This window comes from Ochotona curzoniae, unplaced genomic scaffold (assembly GCF_017591425.1).
Source record: "Ochotona curzoniae isolate NIBS_2020 unplaced genomic scaffold, NIBS_Ocur_1.0 scaffold_3223, whole genome shotgun sequence".
Lineage (NCBI taxonomy): Eukaryota > Metazoa > Chordata > Mammalia > Lagomorpha > Ochotonidae > Ochotona > Ochotona curzoniae.
Window position 1 is genome coordinate 4,705,299 of NW_024467108.1, and position 6,473 is coordinate 4,711,771.

At 43.0% G+C, this 6,473-nt stretch overlaps 1 non-coding gene across 1 annotated transcript; it reads right to left on the reverse strand.

The window, feature by feature from the left end:
• Positions 1-898: 898 nt before the first annotated feature.
• LOC121145537 lies at positions 899-1,005 on the reverse strand. Its single transcript, XR_005882031.1, has one exon. It is a non-coding gene; the product is annotated as a U6 spliceosomal RNA (small nuclear RNA).
• Between the last annotated feature and the right edge of the window lie 5,468 nt (positions 1,006-6,473).

Consider the following 6,473-nt stretch of genomic DNA (forward strand, 5'->3'; position numbering starts at 1 on the left):
TGGATATGGCAGTCCATTGGAGCCTGCAGAGGACATCTGGTACCATAGCAAAAGAAGGAGGGCAGAATAAATTGGTCAATTATCCTAGTCAAGCATTCACAGCAAATATCTGGGCTAATGTAGACCTTAAGGTGAACTATGTCAGCCAATGGACCTTGGAAGGATTTCCTCATCATTGGATCAGTAAGATCAACAGGATTTCAGAATCATAAAAACCTCTTGAGCAGAACCCTCAGAGCATTCTCCACATCAGGGACCCTAGGATGACATCAGGTGGCTGTTCCCCATACCTGGGTACTGAGGTGGTTGGAAGGCTGGGTTTAGCTTCTCCTGTCTTTTCCTTTCACCTAAATACAGGAAGAAGGAAAAGAAAATGTGAACACAAAGGTCTTACCCACTTTCTTTTAATCCTTGACCCTTCCCACCCTAATCAACTATATAAACATCATCAAAACTAAAATTAAAAAGAGAAATGATGAAATCTTTAAACACGAATTAGGTAAGTTTCATGCAAATTTGTGAATGTTTTGAAGAAAGCATAAGGGATAAATAAAAGAAATCAAAGCAAACAAAGTTATTTGAAATATAAGTAGAAAGACAAAATATGAGCTTGGTTACTTGTCATCAGGATTTTGATTTGCATTTCCCTAGTGAGTGGCAATGCTTAGCTTGTTGGCCATATGTGTTATCTTTGTAGCAATATCTATTCAAGTCTTACCCTGGTTTTTAAGTTGCTAAGTTATAAGAATTCATTCTGTGTTCTGAATGTGAGGTCTTTAACCTCATTTGAAAATATATTCTCCCTTTCACAGGCTATCTTTCCAATTTCTTATTCCTGTCTTTAATACACAAGAGATTTTAACTTCAATGAAGCACAAAGTAACATTCTTTAAAAAAAAAAAAACCCTAAAATATATCAAGTACTGTGTGTCATCCTTGTGCAGGGACATGCAAAACTTCTCTGTATCATTTCAGTTTTAGTACATGTGCTGATGAAGTGAGCACCATTATATTTCTTTTGAAGTTCATGTTTTTATTATTTATTTTTTATTGGAAAGGCAGATTTATGGAAAGGACAAAGTTCTTCCATTTGCTGATTCACTCCCCAAGTGGCCACAATGACCATCATTGAGCTGAACCAAAGCCAGTAGCCAGGAGCTTATTCCAGGTCTCCCATGTGGATACAGAGTCCCAAGGCTTTGGGTCATCCTCTGCTGCTTTCCCAGGCCACAAACAGGGAGCTGTATGGGAAGTGGAGCAGCCAGGAAGTAAGTCAGTGTCAGTATGGGATCCTGGTGCTTGGAGGTGGAGGATAAGCCTGTTGAATCAACATTCTGGATTTGTGTTCGTTATTGTTGTTGTTGGTTTTATTGGAAAGGCAGATTCACAGAGAGGAGAGACAGAAAGATCTTCTATGATGTGATTCATTCCCTGAATGGTCACAGTGGCCAGCGCCGAAATAACCCAAAGCCAGGAACCAGGAACTTCTAGGTCTCCTATGTGGGTGCAGGATCCCAAGGCTTTGGGTCATCCTTCACTGATTTCCCAGGTCACATGCAGCGAGTTGGATGAGAAGTGGAGCAGCTGGGACACAAACCAGTACCAATATGGGATCCTGATGCTTGGAGGTAGAGGATTAGCCAATTGAGTCATCATGCCAGTGACCACCACCACCACCCGCTTTTTTTTTTTTTTAAGATTTATTTTGCAGTTCATGCTTTAATGGCACAGCTAAGAATCCATTGCCAAATTCAAGGTCATGAAAAGAGTTTTAGGGTTCTGGCCATTACATTTATTTTTGTTGCCGATCCATTTTGTTATTTGTATAAAAGGCAGGAATCAAATTTAATTCTTGTATGTGTGTGGCAATTCAGTTGTCCCGCACCAAATGCTGAAAGATTAGTGTTTCCTCACTGGACATTCTCCAGCACTTGATTTTAATTTCTGTGAAACAGTCATGAAGACAGGAAAAGGATGTGTTTTTTGCTTTCTTCTTCCTATTCCCAGCCACATCCAGGCACAAAAGGTTATACATGGAATGGGTGAATAATATGGCATATACTTTTTTATTTTCTGGCCATGGAGTTTTATACAGTTATTTGTTAGACAAATGATTAGGGGGAAAAGGGGTTATATCTTTACTACCTGTAAAACAAGTTGGCTTAATTAATTCTCATGATGATTGGTTTAAAATAAACAGCTCCACTGGAAAGGACAGTAAACACAGGACAGACCAAGACTTGGGATGCACTCTGTACCCTGAGGTAAAAAGGAGATGGCCTCACCTGTTTCATGTGTGGGGTCTCTTGAGACAGCAAGCCTGACTCAAGTGGGATTTACCTGCTACATGCCCTCCCAATTTCCTCTCGCGCCGGATGACTTTTCTCTCCTTAGCCCGCCAGCACCTCTTCCCATTGCTGCAGCAACCATCCCAGAGGGAACTCCCAATACCATCCCACCCCCATGGCCACCTCCCCAGTCCCTGCACCAGCCACTCCAGCCTCCTACATGTGATCAGGCAGGAGCTCTTCAGGCCCCAGCACCTGCCCCTCAGCTCTCCCGCACCTGCTGCTGCTCTATCCAGAATCATTCCCATCAGCATGCAGATGTGTGGCTACTTCTCCCACCTTCAGACTGCTATCAACTGCTGATTGAATCTGCAAAATCAAGCTGAAGAATAAAATTATAGTATTCTATCAGGAAGAGTGGGAATATGGCCAGCTAGTCAAAATTAAGTGTAAAACAGTCATATTTATGTATTGTATATCTGCTTGTATCAGGAAGAAAAGTACAATCTAAAATGAGTAAAAGTGGGGTGTGCAACAGGTGGAGGGAGCAAGAATCGAGGCTAGAATTCACTGAAAGTGCCTGCTTCATAATTTCAGCCCGAAGTTATTGCAGTTGTGACTTTTAAAATCATATAGGAAGATCTTCATTATTTGCTGAAATTCTCACCCTTATTAAAGCACTTGCTTCAAGTTCCATTTAAGGGGTGGTCATTTGGCTCAGCAGTGAAGACACTGCTGGAGTGCCTCTAACCCAGACTGGATTCCTCAATTTCAAATCCTTGCTCAGCTTCCTGCTAATGCTCACACTGGGAGGCAGAAAATGATGGTTCAAGTCCTTGAATCTATGGCATCCACATGGGAGATCCAGATGCAGTTCTGGACTCCTTGGTTTCAGCCTGGGCCATCCCTGTTGGTTGCGAACATTTGGAGAGTGAAACAGCAGACAGAATATTAGCCTTTCCCCTCCCCCTCCTTTCTCTGTCTCTCTACAACTTTCTCTTCCTCTCCCTCTCCCTCTCCCCCTCTTCCTCTCTTCCCTTTCCCTATCCTTTTTCTTTCCTTCTCCCTCTTAGTCCCTTTCTCTCCCTCCCTCCATCTTATTTTCTTCTCTTCTCTTTTCCCCAGTCCTTTCTTTTTAAATATTTTTGAAAATATATTTATTTTATTTTATTGTAAAGTCAGATATATAGAGAGGAGGAGAGACAGAGAGGAAGATCTTCTGTCCGTTGATTCACTCTCCAAGTAGCTGCAATGGTCAGAGCTGCGCCATCCTTAACTGTTTTCTCAGGCCACAAGCAGGGAGCTGTATGGGAAGTGGGACCACTGGGATTAGAACTGGCATCCATATGGTATTCTGGAGTGTGCAAGGTGAGGACTTTAGCCGCTAGGCTACTGTGCCCCCTGGAAGCATCTTTTAAAAAATATTTATTTAGAAGGGAGAAGAGAGAGAGAGAGCGGTCTTTCATTCACTTACTCACTCAAATGCTGCAACAGCTGGGGCTGGGCACCAGAGTCAGAAATTCCATCCAGGTCTCCCACCTCGTAGCAAGAGTCCAAGTGCTTGAGATCATCTGTTGCTTTCCCAGTCCCTTTATAAGGGAGCAAGATCACAACCTGAGCAGCCAGGGCCTAAGCCAGCATTCTGACATGGATACAGGTGTCCTAAACAGTACCTTAACCGACTGTGTCACAACACCAGTCCCAACTGGGAGGAGCATCTTGAGGGCAGTTGATGGTCCTGACTTATTTTAGCATCTCTCCCTTTCCCTGCATGATCTAGAACCTTCCAAAATCTCAGTAAAGGCTGCTTAAATGAAAGAACTCATGGGATAATTATACTGAGCAACCTCATGCTTACTGTGAGTGTGAGAACCACCATCCCCATGACACCCCTGGGAAGACCTTGACCAAACACTGAGAGCTGGTGTTATAGCCTCTGCCCTTGGACCAATGCCTTCTGAAAGTTTATTTAGAAATACAATGTTCATACTGAACATAAGCATGTAACTCCTAGACAAGCAGCTTCATTTGAAAGTAACCCTCACCTAGCACAATGGCTCAATTGGCTAATCCTCCACTTCCAGGTACCACCATCCCATATGGCTGCCAATTCCTGTCCTGGCTGTTTTACTTCCTATCCAGCTCCCTGTTTGTGGCCTAGGAAACCAGCAGAGAATGTTACAAATCTTTGGAACCCTGCACCCGCATGGGAGACCTAGAAGAACCTCTGGCTCCTGGCTCCTGGCTTTGGATGAGCTCAGCTCCAGTTGATACAGCCATTACAGGAGCAAACCAGTAGATGGAAGATCTTTCTCTCTCTGTCTCTCCTTTCCTTTCCTTCATGGATCTGCCTTTCCAGTAAAACTAAATAAATCTTTTCTAAAAAATGAAAATAACCCTGAAAACTGCTATCATGTGTCAGAAAATAGATCATCAAGCCCTCCTAATGCCTATTGTCTTCCCCATATTTCAAACACATCCCTGTCCTGTGTAAGTAACTGATTCTGATTTTTACTATCAATGTCCACAGTTTATGCCATCTGCATACATTAGTTAAAAACATTAGTTAAGATGCATGGGTCCACTGCCAAGTACCTGACTACCTCCTGATTCCAGCTTCTTAATGTACACCCTGGGAGTCAGCAGGCAACAGGTCAAGTGGTTGAGTGTCTGCTTCCTGCATGGGAGATTTCCAGTCCCAGCTTTGATTTGACACAGCTCCAGCCATTGCTGGTATTAGGGTTCTGTTTTTATATCTCTTAAACAAAAAGTTTTTTTTTTTTTAAAGTAGTGTGTTGTGACACAGTGGGTTGAGATGCATGCATCCCATTCTGAAGTGCCTGGGATTGAGTCCTTCCTTCATTTCCAACCTGGCTTTCTGCTAATGCTCACCTTGGGAGGCAGCAGGTGATGGCTGCAGTACTTGGGTCTCTGCCACCTGCATGGGACACACAAATGGAAATCTTGGCTCCTGGCTTCAGCCTGTCCCAGTCCCAGTTGCTGCAGGTGTTTGAGGAATTAACTGGCAAGTAAATCTCTTTTTCTCATGCTCTCGCTTACTTGCTCTTTGTCATTCTGTCTTTCTAATAAAGTTTTTAAAATCTCTTTTAAGAATGTCTGACTTTTTAGCTTAGTTCCTGCTCTGAGAAATGAGGGAGCATTCTGGCTGTGGTGGTGTTGATGTATCAGATCTTGCCCAGTGGCATCTTAACTGCAGTCACTAGACATGATCCCACTGAGTTCCGTTAGCTCTACACCATTACTGACTGCTGTTCTTTAACTTGGGGCTCTATGAAGATTCCAGAATCACTGGTTGAGAGCAAGTAAGGTTCAATTCTGAAGTGAAAACCCTGTGCTTAGTTCATGATAAGCTTCTCTTGATTCTGATTCCCTACCTCTGAATGTAGAAGATTGTCAGTGGCTTCTGAAAACGACTCTGAGCTAATATACTCTGAAGACCAGGCTCTTTCAGAATTGTGTCTGCTTTGCCCTGGGTTCAACTGCTCATCTCACTCTCTCGGCCATAATGCTGGGGCTGATTTTGTGCCTGTGTTTTAGACTGTGTTTCCATTTACTGGAGAATTCTCTTCCTGCGATCTCTTCAGCTGCTTCCTCTAAGCAACACTGCAGGGTGGCCAGCTTCCTCAGGAAGGGCTGCCCTTTACCTGTGTCTGCAAGCCTGAGGCTCTTGGTATGCCCCAGTCTCACCTTGTGCTTGTGACCCATCTTTCTCTCTGTCATATCATAGAGTTACCAACCATACTGATTTGTCCAGGACTGTCCTGATTTTAGCACTGAAAGTCCCATGTTCTGGGAAAATCCTCAAGGCCAAGATGTGTTCCAAACAATGGTCTAGATGTTACAAATGGCCCCCAACAGTCTTGGGATTTTTCCATTTCACAGTGGTGCAAAAGTCATTTGCAGTCAGTAAAAACTTTAGCTATATTAATTCGTGTTAAGCCAAGTACTCATACAAGCATTCTGTTTTTTACTTTCCTTAAAGTGTCCAATAGATTATGTGAGATCTGCAGCATCTGATGATAAGATAGGCTTTCTGTTAGATGATTCTGTCCAACTATAGGCTGATGGAAGTGCTCTGAACACATTTAAGATGGGTTAAACCAAGCTATGTTTGATAAGCTACATCTGTTAAATGCATTTTCCACTTGAGATTTTCAACTTAGA